We start from the raw sequence: 20,439 nt of genomic DNA, 5'->3' as shown, positions 1-20,439 counted from the left end.
AATGATAAGAATCAAAAGAATGTAACTCCCACAGGTTGAGATAAGAACAGTCCAGTAATTAAGGTATAATAAAAAACTACTACTGCTACCACCAATAATAATAATGATAAGGGAAAATAACAAGGGGAGAGAATACAGTTGCTCACCACCCGCCAACTGATACCCAGCCTGACCCAAGCAGCGATCTGGGCCTTCTGGGTAACTCCCCCAAGTTTATATACTGGGCATGACATGTTGTGGTATGGAATACCCCTTTGGCTAGTTTAGGTCAAGTGTCCTGTCTCTGCTTCCTCCTGGCTTCCCATGCCCCTCCTCACTGGCAGAGCATGAGACTGAAAAGTCCTTGGTCAGAGTAAACATTACTTAGCAACAACTAAAAACATAGGTGTTATCAGTGTTGTTCTCAGGCTAAAATTGAAAACACAGCAATGCACCAGCTACTAAGAAGGAGAAAAATGACTGCTACAGCTGAACCCAGGACAAAAAGCAAAACATGCCTGTGTGTAAGTTGGCTGTGATTCACCATTCATGAGTGTGTGAAATTCAGACTGTTTTTACTAAGCTGATTAAGAGAGTCAGGGACATCTGCTGCTAGCTGATGTAGCTAATGCCTCGGTCAGGGAAGATCCTTTTCTTTCTCCTTCAAGGACACATTAATTCAACCAAGTCTGCAGAAATGCACCATGGGTGTGCCCTGTTCTGTTTTTGCCTGATGTCAAACCAGAGCCTGATGTGTCCAAGCAAGGGTGTAAGGAAGCCTGCCAGAGGCCAACTCCTAGTTTATTTTATAGAGAGTAATAGACTAAGACCCATCATAGTTTGGAATCAAGCCAGATCCTCAAACTGAAATTGCTTCCTAGTAAGTGATTTGCTCCCAGTCAATGAATCAAGAGAAGATTCTCATCCTCCTAGAGCTACAGTCTTGGCAATGTTAATAAAATAGACCCTGACCATGGAGAAATGGCAGGATGCCAGGACAATGCATCAAAACTGTCTCTGCTGGAGAGAGTCATCCAACAGGTTGTCAACAGGAGTTGCATCTCGACCAGCCTGCCAGACACTCTTCTGGAGAAGTCCTACAATAACCGCAGCAAACTGTCAGATGAACTTGTTAGCCAGCAACAGAAATCCATGCGCTGGCAAGAATCAGATGACACACAGTGCTGGCTGTTTGCCATAAAGGACATGACTCCACTGCCACGATGTCCCCTCACTGAGGCATAACAAGCTTGCAGGTGTGGAGACCAGCTGGTCCGACCTCAAGCAGGGCAGAGGAGGGGCTGACAGACAATGAAAAACACACCAAGCCCTGTCCGTCACTCCTCTGTCTGCCCAGGTTGGAGGCAGAACCCTCTTTGGACAGTCCCAAGGCATGTGCTGGGAATGCTTGCTAAGCCTGAGCTCTCAAACAGCTGTCCCCTGCTCCTGGTGCTGAAGGAGCCTCATCCACTGCTATATGACCAAGCCCAGCTGCAAGGTTTAGCAGCCACCATGGCACCTCTGGCCAGGACAGCAGGGAGGTAAGGACAGGGAGCTTCCCATGAGTGCTGGAGGGCTTGGAGAGAAAACCTTGGCAGCTGCTAGGTTGCCTGCCAGGCTTATTTCTCCCTGTGCATACTCCATGGGCCTTTCTTCCCCACTAATGGGTGCAGGATGCACAAACTGGCACATGTTGCTAATCCAGCTGTGAAAAGGTGCCCAGCTGTGCTGGTGCTGAGCACAGTCTCCTAAGAGATCTCTGGTGAAACCTGTTTGTGGCATGTGATAACTCCCCACAGGGACTGTACCATGGTGGGTCCGTAGTAGAGACTCTGCAGCACTGCAGGGTGTGGGAGGGGCTTGTCTTTGCACAGCAGTCAGAAGAGCCATGGGTCTGCAGGCTGCACACCAGCAGGGATGAGCGAGCACTTGACTCATTTACACAGCTCAGGATGGATCATGCTTTGAGCACCTCTCCCCCTGCCTCATCTGTAGTGCTCCAGAATCTTACTGGTTTTCATTTTTAACAAAATCCCCTCAAACTCCATTAGAAAACACTCCATTACAAAAATGCTAGGGTTGCAATCACACTGAGGGTGAGAAATGCTATGAAGTCAAGACTGTACACACACCTTTTAACTCTGCCCCTTCTGTGTCTGCATCATTACAACACAAGTTATTCCTCATCTCACATAGTAGTTTGTAGTCTTTTCAATCTTTCCTATAACCATATTCATATGACACCTCATAGCACTCTCTACCATGCAACGTAGCCCAAACAGAGACCATTAAAGTAATTTACGTGAAAAATATGCAGTAAATCACAATTAGACAATATACAACTAGCAAAGTAAAAGAACAGATTAATAGTGAGAATAGGCTACTGCATTTAGGAGCCTAGAATTAGACTACCACGTTAACCACTTTAAGGCCAACAACACCAGTCCTTATGTTTCAGTAGTGCCATTCTCTGAAAGTAAAAAGAATGAAGGAGAAAAAAATAAAAGATAAAAGAAACCAAAAACCCCCTTACTAACACAAATGCTTTGTTTCTGTCAGTGTACTATTTATATAATGCATGATATTTTTTCCCTGGTGTGACTTGCTTGCATTCTGGTGGCATGTAGGGCCCACATTATGGGTCAGGCTTCCACTGCATTACCAGGGTGCTAGTGTGCCAAGAACTGCTGCACAGGGCAGCAAGCCCTCATGCTGTGAGCATGTGGGATGCTAGGAGTGAAACAGGGCTAATGCAAAGGAAGGAATAAGCCACCATGGCTGCAAGACACAGCAAAGATGGCATGAATTCAGGGCATGTGTTTATAATGACTTTTAAAATTCTCCAGTGTTTTCTTAAGAATATATTGATTGTACAGCTAAAGTGATCCTTTGGCTTGATCAGGCAGTGTCATCAATTCCCCATCACTGGAGTGGTGTCAGCTGAGTTGGGGTACCCACATGCACCCCATCGGTAAAGCTTATTTAAAACTGGAGTGCTCACTCCAATGCTGTACTTTCACTGCCACTGGGATGCTGCAGAGCTGGATGTGCCAGGAGCTTAGGACAGACATACCTAGCCCACACACCACCCTGAAGAGCAAGGTCCCAAACCTCTGCCAGACCCATGGGAGTCTGCACTTCAGGGCTGAAGCATGGCATTGTTGTCTCTGATATAACCCAGAATCCTAAAACACCTGTCTCTGGAGCTCAGCTCAGTTGGCTTTGGCCCACAGCAATCACATCTCTACACCGCAGGTTTAGTGGCTTCTCTCTCATCCAGCAGAGACCCCATTGTATCACTCCAAGGTACTTGGAGCACCAGTGTGGACACAGGTATGAAAGAAGAGGAGGAAGTAAAGGTTTCACATAAAGTCTTCAGAACTAATTGCTTCAGCAAATGGAGGGGAATTTGGAGTCTGTCTTCCTGGTTCTCCTCACCAACATTCTGACTGGCAGGGCTTAGCACCACTCTGCCTGCCCAGGCCTGTGGCAGAGCAGCAGGCAGTGCCTGCCTGCAGTGTGGATGGACATCGCATGCAATTAATTGCATGTTACCCTGGGCTGAGGGTGTTTGAAATCTGAACGTGTTCTCAGGAGTCAGTAGTTGTTACCTGGGCATAGGCACAGGAACAATCACTCCTGGACATGCAGCCAGCCTGATTCAACTGCTCTGAGCTCTGAGACTGGCCTATAATTACAGCCAGTGTGCTAGCCCCAAAGTATGAAAGATGACAGTCCACATGCCTAAACTGTTGTCTAATACACTGCTGCTCTGACACAGAAGCATGCAATTACTGCATTTTAATCCTGGAATATCAGATGTGAAGACTCAGCCACCATGGATCCAAAGCTGCTTGTGTCAGCTACTAGTCCCTAAGCTGCCTGCAGGACACTGCTGTGGCCCTGGGCATGGGGGTACAAAGCAATTGTGATAACCTTCAGAAAAAAGAAAGGATCTTTTCTCAATTTCCCTGCATTTCCAGTCAAGATCTGTGCATACTTCCAGATGTTGTTAGGGCCTCATGGTATTTTTTTTTTTATGAGAGTAATTTACAGCACCTGGTAATTTTACTATTTCTCAATACTTCACAGGACATTGATGCTCCTGCATTGTTCCTACTGCAACCTCTTGTCTTCAGCAGCTTAATTGTATGTCCAGCGCAATAGACAAAGTGACCCACCTTCACCTGCATCTCACACACACTCCCATGCTCACACCATCACCTTTGGAAAATAATTACAGCATGAAAGATGATCCTGCTAGATTAAGACAAATTAAGAATCTAATATATAGGTTTGCTGTCAGGTGAGGTCATGGATGGCTATGTCCTTTTTAGGAAAGATAGGTCAGCGAAGCGAGGTGGTGGAGTTGCTCTTTACGTGAGAGAGCAACTAGAATGTATTGAGTTCTGTCCGGGGTCAGATGAGGAGCAAGTGGAATGTCTGTGGGTACGAATCAAGGGGCAGACTGGCACGGGTGATACAGTTGTGGGGGTCTATTACAGACCTCCTGATCAGGACGAAGGAGTTGATGAGGCTTTCTACAGGCAACTGGAAGTAGCCTCGCGACTACATGCCTTAGTCGTCGTGGGGGACTTTAACTACCCCGATATTTGCTGGAAGACTCACACAGCCAGTCATTCACAGTCTAGGAGGTTCCTCGAGTGCATTGATGATAATTTCTTAATGCAAATGGTGGACGTACCAACTAGGAGAGCAGCGCTGCTAGATTTAGTACTCGCCAACAAGGAGGGTTTGGTCGAAGTGGTGACGGTCAATGGCAGCCTTGGCTGCAGTGACCATGAGATGGTGGAGTTTAGGATCCTGTGTGGGAGGAATAGAATACCTAGCAAAGCCACAGTTCTGGATTTCCGAAGGGCCAACTTTGGCCTCTTCAGTCAACTGCTAAGGGAAGTCTCATGGGAAAGTTTACTAGGCGGTAAAGGGGCTCAAGATAGTTGGTTAGCATTCAAGGACCGCTTCTTCCAAGCTCAGGATCGGAGCGTCCCAATGAGTAGGAAATCAAGTAAGGGATCTAGGAGACCGGCGTGGTTAAACAAGGAGCTGCTGGGCAAACTCAAGTGGAAAAGGAGAATCTATGGATTATGTAAGGAGGGGCTGGCCACTTGGGAGGAATATAGGACAGTTGTTAGAGGATGTAGGGAGGCAATTAGGACAGCTAAGGCCTCCTTGGAACTCAATCTTGCTAGTCGGGTTAAAGACAATAGAAAGGGCTTCTTCAAATACATAGCAAATAAAACTAACACAAGAGGCAATATAGGCCCACTGCTGAACGAAGTGGGTGCCCTGGAGAGAGAGGATATAAAGAAGGCAGAGGTGCTGAATGCCTTCTTTGCCTCTGTCTTTACTCCTGCAGACTCTCTCCGAGGGCCCCGGATTTCTATAGCCCCAGAAGGAGTCAGGACAAAGGAGGAGTTTGCTTTGGTAGATGAGGATTGGGTTAGGGATCAGCTATGCAATCTGGATATCTGTAAATCGATTGGTCCGGATGGAATGCACCCACGGGTGCTGAGGGAGCTGGCGGAGGTCATTGCTAGGCCACTTTCCATCATCTTTGGTAAGTCGTGGGAAACGGGCGAGGTGCCTGAGGATTGGCGGATGGCAAAGGTCACACCAATCTATAAGAAGGGCAAGAAGGAGGACCCGGGTAATTATAGACCGGTCAGCCTTACCTCTATCCCTGGAAAGGTGATGGAACAACTTATTCTTGACTCCATCACTAGGCATATCAAGGATGAGGGGGTCATTAAGAACAGCCAACATGGTTTTATGAGGGGGAAGTCATGTATGACCAACCTTATAGCCTTCTATGAGGAAGTGACTAGGTGGAGGGATGATGGTAGAGCGGTAGATGTAGTTTTTCTTGATTTCAGTAAGGCATATGATACTGTCTCCCACAGCATCCTCATAGATAAGCTAAAGAAGTGTGGGCTTGACGATCAAGTAGTGAGGTGGATCGAGAACTGGTTGAAAGGAAGAAGGCAGAGAGTTGTGGTCAATGGCGCAGAATCTAGCTGGAGGTCTGTGACTAGTGGAGTTCCTCAGGGGTCGGTGCTGGGACCGGTGCTGTTTAATATTTTCATCAATGACCTGGATGAGGGAACTGAGTGCACCATCAGCAAGTTTGCTGATGACACAAAACTGGGAGGAGTGGCTGACACACCAGAAGGCTGTGCTGCCATTCAGCGAGACCTGGACAGGCTGGAGAGTTGGGCGGGGAGAAACTTGATGAAATTTAACAAGGGCAAGTGTAGAGTCTTGCATCTGGGGAAGAACAACCCCATGTACCAGTACAGGTTGGGGGTTGACCTGCTGGAAAGTAGCGAAGGGGAAAGGGACCTGGGGGTCCTGGTGGATAGGAGGATGACCATGAGCCAGCAATGTGCTCTTGTGGCCAAGAAGGCAAATGGCATCCTAGGGTGCATTAGAAAGGGAGTGGTTAGTAGGTCAAGAGAGGTTCTCCTCCCCCTCTACTCAGCCTTGGTGAGGCCGCATCTGGAATATTGCATCCAGTTCTGGGCCCCTCTGTTCAAGAAGGACAGGGAATTGCTTGAAGGAGTCCAGCGCAGAGCCACAAAGATGATTAAGGGAGTGGAACATCTCCCTTATGAGGAGAGGCTGAGGGAGCTGGGTCTCTTTAGCTTGGAGAAGAGGAGACTGAGGGGTGACCTCATCAATGTTTACAAATATGTAAAGGGTAGGTGTCAGGATGATGGAGCTAGGCTTTTTTCAGTGATATCCAGTGATAGGACAAGGGGCAATGGGTGTAAACTGGAGCATAGGAAGTTCCACGTTAACATCAGGAAGAACTTCTTTACTGTAAGAGTGACAGAGCACTGGAACAGGTTGCCCAGGGGGGTTGTGGAGTCTCCTACACTGGAGATATTCAAGGCCCGCCTGGACAAGTTCCTGTGTGATGTACTGTAGGTTACCCTGCTCTTGCGGGGGGGTTGGACTAGATGATCTTTTGAGGTCCCTTCCAACCCTTGGGATTCTGTGATTCTGTGATTCTCAGGGTCAGGGGTTGATACAGTATGTTGCAATGAGGCTATAGGTTACCCCTGCCCCAATATTTTATCATAATAAACCAAATGGGGATGAAATACTCAGCAGTAAAACTCCTTTCTGAAACATCAATAAACCATCTGCTTTGACTTGTTAATCAAACGATTTTATTCAGTCCAAAGCAATTTTTTTCCTAATAAAACCAGAGTATTTATCTCCATGGCTGTAAAAGAGGATTTTTTGCAACTGTTCACTTATAGTTAAGAAGTACGTTTAGTTTGGATTGATTTCCAATGCTTCAGTCATATCTTGTCACTTCCCATTTCTTACACACAGCATCTCAGTTTAGCTCCTTAGCAGGGGAAACACAACCTGACCCAGTGCTGGGAGTGGCACTGGGGGAGCAGCTGACAGCAGCAAAAGAGGTCATGGAAATAAAACTTTACAGAGCTAAACCCATCCCCTCTGGCTCTCAGGCTGCTCCCAGCTTTCTCCCAGTCTCTAAGCAGACTTCCCTGCAGCTGCATGCCGCTGGTCTGTCTCTGGACAGTGACCTTCCCACCTCCTCCCAGCCAGCCCAGAGTTTTAGTTGGGACAGACTCCCCAAGCAATCCCTGCTCCCTTGCTGCAGGTCTTGCCAATGCTCTCCCAGCAAAACTGAGGCATGATCCCATCCGTCCCCATCCATCCTCAGCAGCCAACGGAGAGTGGTGCTGGGTAGGGCAGGACGCCAGGGCTGTGGTGGGGTCTTGGTGCCCATCACCCCACAGCAGCTCCAGGATGGCTGGCAGCCCTGCACAGCCAGAGGCAGCAGGCATGGTGGCATGCAGCCCTTCTTGCTCTCAAAAGCACAGAGGTGTAGGTAGGGGAAATCCATTAAGACACTGTTACTGGAACATGTAATTCCCTGGAGCAATGCAGAGGGGAAGATGACAGGCAGAGGACCTGGGGAATGTGTTAGAGAGGGAAAACATGTTTTTAGTCAGGCCAGTTGTTTTCTTTTCTCCAGTGGTATGTCACATCTGCAGCAGGAGTTGATGAGTTCAAGCAGCCCTCCAGTGTCGCAAAGAGCTGGGAGACACGAGCATAACTTGCTTTAGAAGTCTCATTTATTGCTAGGCAGATGGATACTTATATACCTTGCTTGCATGTTTATAGTTTGGTTACAGAGAGATTATTGGCTTACAGCTTTTACATGTTATAAGATTATTGGTTTATAGCTTCTACATGTTACAGTATTATTGGCTTAAGGTACAGTAAAGGAATCCAGCAAAACAGGGCACAAAATAGAATCAGGGATAAGGAGTCTGGTTAGTAAAATAAACATTAAGCAACTTGAAGGTCACAAGCTTAATTATCGTTCTGCTTCTGCCGCGGTTTATCTCCAGGGCGCGCTCATCTTGCTCCCTTGTACTTTTCCATCTGAGATCTGCACCAGCTGCAGCATGTCACCATCTGCATGGCCTCTGCCACGCAGCCAGTCCTCTGCAAAGCTCTCCACACTCCAGTACCCCACAGCACAGCCAGAGCCGCTCACACAGCAGACAGGAGCAAACGCCAGCCGCAAGCCCTTCCCCTGCAGCAGGACAGTAGTGGTTCCCAAGCCCTCTGGGCCACCAGCATGACATGGGCAGCCTCTACTGTGCCCACAGGACTTGAGGAGCTATTTGCAGCAACCCTTCAGGTCCACCTTGGCTCAAATGTTTCAGAGGCTGGTGGCCATGACACACCAGCTGTGGCTGGGATCCTCCTAAGGCATCCCATGGCTCACATTTGGGGCTGGGACAGGTGGGATGGGCAGCCTTGTGCCCCATCGTGCCCCCGTAACATTGCAGGCCATGGATAGCTGGGGGCTGTGCTGGGGACATGAGTGTTTTGTGAAGATGCCCATCATTCAGACATGTTGTGGAAGGTCATTCCCAGATCACCAAAGTACATCAGGCTGGGACATAGTGCCTGCCCGTGCAGAGAGGCTGCCTGTAGAGGGCCATGTGCAGCCTCACAGCTCTTCTCTGCGCCAGCTTTGAGGAACGAGCAGAAACCTATTCCCTGACCCAGACTGATCCTAACCAGATCCTGCCCTTGTCAAGTACCTTCCGCTGCAGACTGAGGAATTGCAGATCTTCTGCCTGAAGCCTCCCTAACGAATGCCTCTTACTAAACACAAAAGGTGGTTTCTGCAAGTGAGAGATCAGAGCAGCTGAGCACAAACCCTCCCATCTGCTGTTGCACCATGCCTGGCACATGCCGCTCTGTGGTGTGAGGACATCCATGGGACCTCAAGGCAGTCTTGTCTGGCACTGCCCATGTGTCCTCACACAGTGCTGGTGCTGCACCAACACTTGGCTGAGGCAGCTCTCTCTGACCTGCTAAGGGACGTCCAGCCAGTGTCACCTGAGTGCCACTTGTGTTATAAAAATTTCGTCTTAGCCATGATCTGATTCAATTATTTTATTACAATTGATTAATATCGAGAGGCAATAAGCAAGCAGCGCTGGGTGTGCTGGGGAGTCTCCGCTCCACCAGAGACGCATGCACTGGCGTCTTTGGGGTCTAGTCTCTTATACTTCTTGGTCTGGGGTCTCAGCCAATCTCTTCTTCTGTACCCGGATGCCGACGTGGCCCCTTTCCATTATTCTTTTCTTGTTGCTGGGGTCTTTCTCCGGTGAAGATGTTGCTGAACTTCTTGGTAATACATTAACAGGGAGATGTCTTTCACATGCAATTAACCACCATCTTAGCTCCATAAATTCCATTCCTTATCTGGTTACTTATCCTGTAACAGGCTGTATCTATCTCTTAGTTACATAACCCCCTTAAAGCATTCAAGCAGTTAAACAAAGCACCCTTTGAAAAACAAAGCCATTCCAAGCAGTTAAACAAAGCACCCTTTGCAAAACAAAGCGGTTGAGTAAGAGGGATTATTCCTTTGTTTCTTCTTCTCTCTCATCATTGTATTGACAGGAACATTTATCATAATCATGATCATTCCTATAGCCCCACACAAGGTACAATGGTCACAAGGGCACTGGAATCGGTTGCCCAGGGAGGTTGTGAGTGCTCCATCCCTGGCAGTGTTCAAGGCCAGGTTGGATGAAGCCTTGCGTGGGATGGTTTAGTGTGAGGTGTCCCTGCCCATGGCAGGGGGGTTGGAACTAGATGATCTTGAGGTCCTTTCCAACCCTATTCTATGATTCTATGATTCCACATAAACTGCAATGGTGATGATACAGGGTTAATGAAATGTACAAAGGAAAAATACAGGGGATTGTATAAGAGAGTTAGAAGAATCCCTTGCTTAAACAAAAGTATTGTCTGCTGTAAACACCTATCATGCTTACCAAGCGAACAAGGCACAGACTACTGATAAGGGGAGGAGACAGAGGCCTGATTCTACTGATAAGCAACTATTGACAAGGAAATGCGAATGTCTGGGTCTATTGATAAGGGGGAGAAGCTGATGATTTATTGATGAGGTACCGACTAAACCCTAAAGACATGCATGAAGATTAAAAGGTGAAAAGTTTAAGAAGAGGAAGACTCATTTACTTCATCTTGAGGACCCCTGCCCACAGGAGGAAGACTCATTTACTTCATCTTGAGACCCCTGCCCATGACCAGAGGGGGCACTGCGCAGGCGCAAAGGACCTTCTAGCTCATTATAATACGAAGCGGGGACAGATACTAAGTATGTATAGGTGTTGCAGCAGGGAGGAATCAACACGACCATTGTGATCAATAAGCACGATTAGTTTATTGGGCTTCTACCTTTGGTTTATATAACAGTGAATATGCAAATACTAGGCACTTGATTGGTTCTGACACAAATAAGGCATTGCGTAAGCTCTACATTTTTGCAGCTACACCGTGCACCCCCCCCCCCCCCCATCCTCTTTCTCATGAACTTATCACTTAGTGTCCTTGGCTGTGATTGGTCATAGCATGTTGCTGTTTGCCGGTGTCCTTCAGTTCCTCATTATCTGGTGCTAGTAAGTCTGCACCATTCTACACAGATGTCTTGTTTCAGCTCGTTGATGGGAACATGACCTTTCTCTGTTAGCCACTTCTCCACAATTCCACCTTTTTCTTTATGAAGGAATAAGGACTGAGTCAGGAGTCGTTGTAAACAAGCAGAACAACATTGCAAAGCACAACAAAGCAACAAACCCCCTATAATTATGAGGCCTATAACGGCGAAGCAGCTTGTAAAGCAAATGTATATGCAGCTCTATGAAGCGAACCTCGATTTTCAAATAACTTGAGTAATTCAAAATCTGTACTTCTAAAATCAGCTAAATATTTCCGAAGTGCTATAAGCGGGTTACATAAAAGTTATTTTGACAGACTATACAAAAAGTCTTTGTTTCAGCCAACTCTGGTGAAGATATCTTATAGACTGACAACCACCACAATACAATTCTACTGTAGGGTCACACTGATGACAAAAACTACAGAGTTATTGAAGCACTTGTTTTATCACCAATTTCAGTTGTACCACTATATGTCTGTGGCCATGGACCAGATCTAGGAGGGCGACCATGCTCAACGAAAGCTCTGTGTTGATTAAGGAGTTAAGTTCTTCTATTAGGGGCTGTAGCGCTCGGCGCAAGTGACACTCCTCCCGGGCCTGCAAGTCAAGGTCCATACACTAGCTCTGAGACGCCATCACTGGAGCTTCTGCAGCAGCCGGTCTTAGTCACTTCGATGGTACCCACAAGGGTCCTGCGGGAGCAGAAACACAGGCGTAACCACGGCCCAGATATACTACTTCTGCCTGTCCCTGCCACAAACCCGTATTAGGATCGCGATAGTACGCCTTAAAAGAAGGCTTTATCTTTTGCGCTTCTGTTTATACAAAGTACTTAACAACCGCTGGAGTTTGTTCATCACCAAAGATACATAGATAATTTAACGTATACAATGTTAAGGAAATCCGCTCTTGAACATCTATTATGTCTGAATGTTTCTTTTAATGTCCTAGCGGATGGCCACTTACTCTGAGAAACTATGGTAATATCAGCATCAGAGTCAAGCAATACAGTCAAAGTTATTGAGTGATTTCCCCAAGTTAATATTGCTGTAATCTCTGGGCGAGTTGCCATTGATAGAGAAAATAGGGCGAGTCCTCTGGTAGATCCAAAACCACCGGTGCCACGAACGGTTTGATGTGCTCCTGATATTAACTGCGAAATGGGCACAAGTTGTGCTATACGTGTGCCTTTTGGTATATGCAGAGGAGGATAGTCAGTCTTTGCCATAATCTTAATTTCACCCATATAATCAGCATCGATGACACCTGGAACAATGAATAGTCCTTTCAACGCAGATGATGATCTCCCCAGTAGCAAGGCTCCTATAGGCTTGTTATTTAAAGTCAGAGGAACATACATTCTGGTAGAGAGCAATGACACGGTCTTATCATATAAGGTAGTATCTGCTGTGGTTGCCAAGTCCATTCCGAGGCTGTCGGCGGTGGCTGGTTGCAGGGTGATGGAGTTTGATTTGCTGCGTACACACGTTGAGGCGCAGGGGCTGTAGTACCCATGCTTGGGATCATCGCGTGATGGGTCTTGGCGCTCCGCTGCCTGTTTCCCGACCGGTTCTGTTTGCATCGACAGGTAGCAGCACAATGGTTATCCATTTGACAATTAGGGCACCAAACCGAGTGGTGGCAATCTTTTCTCATGTGCCCATTTTGACCACATCTAAAACATCGAGGATCCTTGACCATACCAGTGGCTTGCAAAGGTGCCAAGGCCGCTAATACTTGCAAATGACTTTTTTGAATTGCCTCTCCCACTGCTTTTACTGCCTCAACCAACATTGCCTGATGCCCCATAGGTGCCCGTGCCATTCGTTCTAACATCTCTTCTACAGTGGCATTTGCAGGTAACAGAACAAGTATATGCCTTACAGCATCATTACAGTTCTGTATTGCACACTGACGCAGTAAAATACCATGCATGTATTCTGGAGTACCTGACTTCCTTATAGCATCAGCTACCCTATCCACAAAGGTACTAAAGGACTCGTCCTTTTTCTGTGTCACTTTCATGTAGGCAGGAGCTGCACTAGTATCTTTAATCTGTTATAGAGCTCGCAAGGCTAGTCTCATAGATTCTTTTAACAATTCTGGACCTAGCTGGACTTGAGCCTCCTTAGTGGAGAACTGCCCAATTCCCATCTGGTGTTATAATTGCACCCCAATCAGGGGATCTCCCTGGCCTCGCTGAACTGCAACCGCCTCTTGACAGGCTTCCTGCCAATACATGTTCCATAACAACAACTGTGAAGGGGTGAGGATTAATTTCACAATACTTTTAATATAACAGCAAATCTGTTCCCCAAATATATGGCAACATTTGCCTAGTGGGTTCAAACTGAATGCCTGTAGAAAAAACAGTTTGCCTTAACTGAGATGGCAATTTCCAATTTAAGGGAGACATTTCAGCATTTACTGCCTGACCTTGAGCGTTAATCTGGTACTTAACAGGAAAGGCCAGAATCTTTTCCTGCAAAGCCTGTGAACAATCAAAATCATTGTTTGACAGAGCTCCTCTCTGAATAGATTTCCAATCTATCATCTGAATTCGCATTTATCTACCCTTGCTCTGCAACTTTACCTTTTTTCTAAAGTTGTTCACCCTGTTTTGTACGGCTACAAACAGCAGCCTGCTCGGCAGCAGCTACAGCTGCCTGCCTTCTTCAGCAGCAACCATAAATACCTGTCAGCAACCACACTTTTGCATTAACCCTTTCTTGCCTGAAATGTTAAACTGCTACTTGTTAAAAACTTTTACATGAACATGATAACAAAAAAAAAAAATACATAGAACACCATCTGCCCTCATCACACACACACATACGTATGCATATGGGATCCCACATGCACACTTCACGCATCCTTTGGAACAATATATGAAACACAAAATCCAGACAATCATTACTCGCACTACACAGTCCCACGTACAGAACGTGGCACAAGGACTCTGTGAAGACTATCAGGAAATCAGCTCCAACAAGCATCATCGCAGTGTGAGGTGGCAGGCTCAGCCCTAGCGAGCGTCCCCGCAGAGGCTCTGCCTCCCCCATATTGCATGAGGCTTGGGCTTATATACTGACCAAAATGCACACTCATTCTGACACAGGTGGCCAGCCTATGTCAGAAGAAGTGGCCAGCAATATCTATAAAGGTTTCCAAGCATCAATAGAATCATAGACATATTTGCTAACTTCTAGTACATGAGTATCACAGAGAGACTATATCAAATGAGTTGTATATGGGACCCCAAGTCCACGGTCGGCCACAGTCCACCCGATACTCCTGATAAGGGCATACGAGAGACCTTCCCACCGCGGGTCTTGATCCAGCACATACATCACAGGGAAAGCACACAATATATCTGCATCCCCCACCCATCTCGCTTCTCCCTTTAGAGCTGCCCATTTATCATGAGGATCTGGGGGATATAAATCAGGCTTCTTTTCCGGCTCCATGTCAAAAGGCCCATCCAGGTCAGCATCAGAATTAACAGGCGTCAGAACCTCAGGAGCAGCAACAGTAGCCTGATGAGCATGCACAGGCTCCTTCTTGGGGTCAATAGGGCCCGGGCCAAAAAGACTGTCTTCATCTCTGTCCTCAGTCTTTGCAGCCGCGGCGGCAACTGGCAGAGGCTCAGGGATGGCCAGGGGTGGGGGAGACACTGAGTTCCACGATCTCACTTTTTGACTTTAACGTCTCTAAAATAGTTCTCCAAATTACTAACAAATGTTTCACAGTGTCACTGCCTTTTGTGGCTGCGTCCCACAACTTAACTCGTGCACCATTCCACAAAGAGACCTCAGATACGGTAGACTCATCAGTCTCTGGATAATGCGTCTTCAACCATTTCAACATTAAATTTAAGTCTGTCTCTTTAAAGGTTGCTCCCTTCACCTTAAGGACTGAAAACATCCATAAAACAGAGACTTCTTCCTTAGCGATTTTTTCCCAAGTCCCAAGCTCAAAGGGTGCTTTGTTTAACTGCTTGGAATGGCTTTGTTGTTTAAAGAGTGCTTTGATTAACTGCTTGAATGCTTTAAGGGTGTTACATAACTAAGAGATAGATACATCCTGTTACAGGATAAGTAAGCAGATAAAGAATGAAATTTATGGAGCTAAGATGGTGGTTAATTGCATGCAAAAGACATCTCCCCGTTAATGGATTAACAAGAAGTTCAGCAACATCTTCACCGGAGAAAGACCCCAGCAACAAGAAAAGAATAATGGAAAGGGGCCACGTCGGCATCCGGGTATAGAAGAAGAGATTGGCTGAGACCCCAGACCAAGAAGCATAAGAGACTAAACCCCAAAGACCCCAGTGCACGCGTCTCTGGTGGAGCGGAGACTCCCCGGCACACCCACCGCTGCTTGCTTATTGCCTCTCGATATTAATCAATTGTAATAAAATAATTGAATCAGATCATGGCTAAGACGAAATTTTTATGACACTTCTAATGAGTGAATTATTTCTTACCATCCTTCTAATTATTGGTTAGTTTGGAGACAGTGATTCCCGAACATCTGCTAGCTTAGGATACTCCTTGTCTGCCCATCCTGTTCTGCTTGCAATAAATTTTGTATGAAGGTCACACTGTTCTAAATCTTTGCCAGCTATCAGAAACTTGCAGATACAGTTGGTTTCAGCTAATTTGTGATTACTGGGCTATCCAGCTGTGCCAAAGGTGAAAATTGCACCGTGAGGAAGACTGCTTACTTCATCTTGAAGACCCCTGCCCACGATCATCGGAGGGTAGTGCGCAAGCGCCAAAAGGGAGGAGACTTATGATAATGAGTACCTAAACTAATTGTAATATCCCCCTGCCGAACTCTCAGGAACCTAATGAATATGCATGTTTGTGTGTAATAAATATCTGCTTGCTTAACCCCTCAGTGTGAAAGTTAGGAGGAGCGATCCCCTTGCACCCTGTGCTGTAATAAACATACCTGCTTTATAACTCTCTCTGAGTTGTAGAGTCTGATTCCGTGCTTCAAGAGCACCCCATGGGGGAGACGGGGCAGAGAAACAAAATCATTTATATAATGTGTCTCCCTGCTGAGCCCCTAATGGCTGGCGCTTTTGTTCTGCAGTGGCTGGCTGCCTGTGACAAGCAGGAAGCAGCAGTCTCCCTTTGTTCCACGGCCTTATTTAGCAGTTTAGATCCATCATAAAAGTCAAAAATGCATGTTGCAATCGGCTTGCATACAACAGCTTCAATTTTCACCTTTCTTTAACTGAACTCCATAGGAGAAAGAGGCAGGGTCAGGGAGCAAGAGGCAGCAGCAGAAGCGCTTTGTGGTTTTGTTCAGCAGGCTGTGAAAATAGGGAGTAATGAGAACAGAATTTTTATCTTTCCCTCATTATTAAAAAAAAAGGACAGAAATCTTTAATAAAACTCCTTTATTAAAGGAGAGGCTCTGTGGGGATGATGCAGAGGGTTGACCAATGTACAAGGGGGTTAGAGGGAGTCTTGCTTAAACAAAAGTATTGTCTGTTGTAAATACCTATCATGCCTACTAAGCAGAACAAAGGCACTGACTGCTGGTTCTATTGATAAGGAAAAGCAGACACCTGGTTCTATTGGTAAGCAGCTATTGATAAGGAAAAGCAGACACCTGATTCTATTGATAAGGGGGAGAAACAGATGGTTTATGGCTGGGATACCGACCAAATCCTAAGGCTATGCGTGAAGACTAAAAGGTGAAAAGTTTAAGAAGAGGAAGACTCATTTACTTCATCTTGAAGACTCCTACCCACAGGAGGAAGACTCATTTACTTCATCTTGAGACACCTGCCCATGACCAGAGGGGGGCACTGCGCAGGCACAAAGGACCTTCTAGCTCATAATAATACGAAGCGGGGATAGATACTAAATATGTATAGGTGTATCGAGTAATCTAAAGTATATGTATACCTTAAGAGAATAAATGTAGAGGGAAAAACAACCCTGGGGGTGCATACTTTGGAGGAACGATCCCCATGCACCTCAGCGCTGAATAAAAAGCATACCTACTTTACAACTTTAACGAGTTGTGGTGTCAATCCATGTATCCAAGCCAGGCAGGAGGCCTCTGTTAGGCTGCAGGATCGGCTGAGGGGCGGACATCCTAGGTGCCCCAGGCCGCTTGCCTGGAGAAGCTCCGCTTCTCCTCCACTCACTGCGGGGACAGACAAACTGTGCCGGCTGCAGAGAAACAGTATGCTTGGAGTTTAGGTACTTTAGGGGGCCTGTAAAGCGTACGCGTGGCCCAGGGCTGCTGGTAAGGCACCCAGAGACGTCTGACGCACAGCGAATTTGCCCTTCGCAGGTAGGGTTTGCAAGCAGGGGGACTCGTAGAGCAATCCTTAAGGCAGATTGGGCGAGTCTGGGTTTTCGCTGCATCCCAAGCTTTGGGAGCCAGTGTTATAAAAATTCCATCTTAGCCATAGTCTGATTTAATTATTTTATTACAATTGATTAATATCGAGAGGCAATAAGCAAGCAGCGCTGGGTGCGTAGGGGAGTCTCTGCTCCACCAAGACGCACGCCGGGGTCTTTGGGGTCCAGTCTCTTATAATTCTTGGTTTTGGGTCTCAGCCAGTCCCTTCTTCATCTGTACCCGGATGCTGACGCGGACCCCTTTTCGTTGTTCTTTTCTTGTTGCTGAGGTCTGCTTTCGGTGAAGAAACTTCTTGGAAGAGGAACTGAACCCCTTGGTAATTTATTAATAAAGAATCTTTTATCACAAGCTTAATCACAGCCCTAGTTCTATCCTCATATGGTTATTTAGTCAAAGCGTTGGTTTCACAAACCCCTTCCTTAAAGCACTCAAGCAGTAAAACAAAACCTTATTATTTTAACAGTCAAAAAGATTAAAGAGAAGACTATTCTATTCCTTTGTTTCTTCTTCTCTCCCTTCATTATATTGACAGCAACATTTATTATAATCAAAGTCATTTTTATACATCCCATACATGGTACACTGGTCACAGGTGCATTGGTAACAATGATTCCCAAGTTCCTGACACGAATCATTCTTGTATTCTTTACACCAGGATGGACCTGCTAAGGGAAGCAGGTGAAGGGTAGGCGAACCCACCAGGTCTCCGCTGCATCTCAGATTCTGGGAACCAGGATGGACCTGCTACCATAAGAAGCAGGAGAAGGGTAAGCGGAACCATAGTGTGAGTGTGTGGGATCCCATGTGTAAGTGTTTGTGTTTCTGTGTGACTGAGACATAGCATAGCTACGAAGCGAGTGTGGAGTCCTAATCCGCCGTTCTGTGTCTCCGCGACGGGAGCGGCTGGAGATGGACAAACTGCTTATGTTTTTCTGTCCTGTGTCTTGTCTATGTATAATCATTAAGCAGCTTAGAAAGCGGGGGAAGGTCCGGCTACCCCTCCCGTAGTGGATATTGTGGCTGCGTACCTTGTGGGAGTGTAACTGTATGTGGCGGGTGGCATTTCACGTGGATATTGTGGCTGTGTGCCTTCTTGGAGTGTAACTGTATGTGACGTGTGGCATATATTGTGGCAGTGCTTTTGGTGTAGGTCCCACTTTTATAGTCGCTAAGGGTACCGGTGAGGCAGATACGAAACACTGGCAGGTGGGAAATTATAGTTACCCAATCGGTTATTCTCTGGGACCAGAAATAAAAATATTACTTTGTGGAGAAAAGCCACAAAATCCCGGAGGACTTCTGGGAAGTTAGAAAGGAAAACTGAGAAAGGGTTTATAAAAGGTATCAAAGAAAATTTGAGGAGACGTGGTTACAAAGGAGAAAGTAAAATGGGAATACAACAATTAGTGACTCTTTTGGGGACAATCCACGGGGGATATTAGGATAAACTTTGTAACCACACATATGAGTGCATAATAACTTTTGAACAGTGGAACCTGCCGTTGATACGCGGATTGACTCCACAACTTGTTAAAGTTGTAAAGTAGCTATGCTTTTTATTCAGCGCTGAGGTGCATGGGGATAGCTCCTCCAAAGTATGCACCCCCAGATTACTGATATGCCTATACATATTTAGTATCTATCCCCGCTTCGTATTATTATGACCTAGAAGGTCCTTTGCGCCTGCGCAGTGCCCCCATCTGGTCATAGGCAGGGGTCTCAAGATGAAGTAAATGAGTCTTCCTCTTCTTAAACTTTTCACCTTTTAATCTTCATGCATAGCCTTAGGGTTTGGTCGGTATCCCAGCCATAAACCATCTGTTTCTTCCCCTTATCAATAGAACCAGGTGTCTGCTTTTCCTTATCAATAGTTGCTTATCAGTAGAACCAGGCCTCTGCTTCCCCCCTTATCAGTAGTTTGTTCCTTGTTCTGCTTAGTAGGCATGATAGGTGTTTACAACAGACAATACTTTTGTTTAAGCAAACTGTTGGCCATGGTCCATTACCTCTTCCAATTTGGCCTATTTTAAGTTTGGGAGTAATCTTGGGGTTTGTTTGAAGGCAAAGATCACATTGTTGAGTTACTTGTTGGATAGTAGCATATAAATTTCTAGCTATGATTTTGTTTATTAAGTATTTATGTAAGGCATCCACTCTCCAATGTGTTTTCTGATGCTCATTTTTCATCCTGAGCAGTAAGCAGTTATATTATGATACCATGTCTTCCCGCTAGTTACCTTGGTCTCAGGGACTTCGCTTGACCATGTATTAAAAGTTATACAGCTCTCATTAGTTCTGTCAGATCCCAAGAGTTGGAGTTCTTGCATTGGGATAGTGGAACGATTTAAGTTTTTTATTATTATACCCATTTGGGCTGATGCAACTGTCCAGTTGGTCCCTCAGGCTCTCTTGACCATTTCGATTAGTGTGGTAAGATCTAAAATTGAGTCATTCCTTACCCATCCTTGAAAATCAAAGGGGCTCAAGTATGATATACCAATTAGGCACGTTTGGAAAGGATTTCCCACCTGTGCCAAGGTCAGACAGAAGTCAGTAACCCCAGTCTTGTTTGCCCATGGGAGCCAGACATTCGTGTTTGACCCCAATATTGATGTTTCTTTTTCTATGGCTTGGACCATGGTATAGGTATGAAGGATTAATATCAATAACTGCTTCATTTTAACTATGCTACTTATTTCCCTTGTGGTGTGCAAGCCCACCCCTCCTTATTTAGTATTCCATCCTCATCTGTGATTAATTTCTGATCTTCCTTATTGTAATTTGGCTTACCTTCTAAAGGAATGTTCCCATCAGAAATTAAAGCTCCTTCAATAATTACCTTTCCTTTTGCTGCTTCTTTTGCTTCTCTGTCCGCCAGCTCATTTCCTTCCTCTAATTCTCAGCTCACCTTCTGGTGTGCCTTGATGTGCATAATTGCCACCTTCTCAGGTAGTTGGATCGCTTCCAACAGTCTCAATATTTCTTGTGCATGTTTAATGTTTTTCCCTTGCGAA

This window comes from Lathamus discolor, chromosome W (genome assembly GCF_037157495.1).
Source record: "Lathamus discolor isolate bLatDis1 chromosome W, bLatDis1.hap1, whole genome shotgun sequence".
NCBI lineage: Eukaryota > Metazoa > Chordata > Aves > Psittaciformes > Psittacidae > Lathamus > Lathamus discolor.
The sequence above is the reverse complement of the archived record's forward strand: the minus strand, read 5'-3'. Positions refer to the sequence as shown.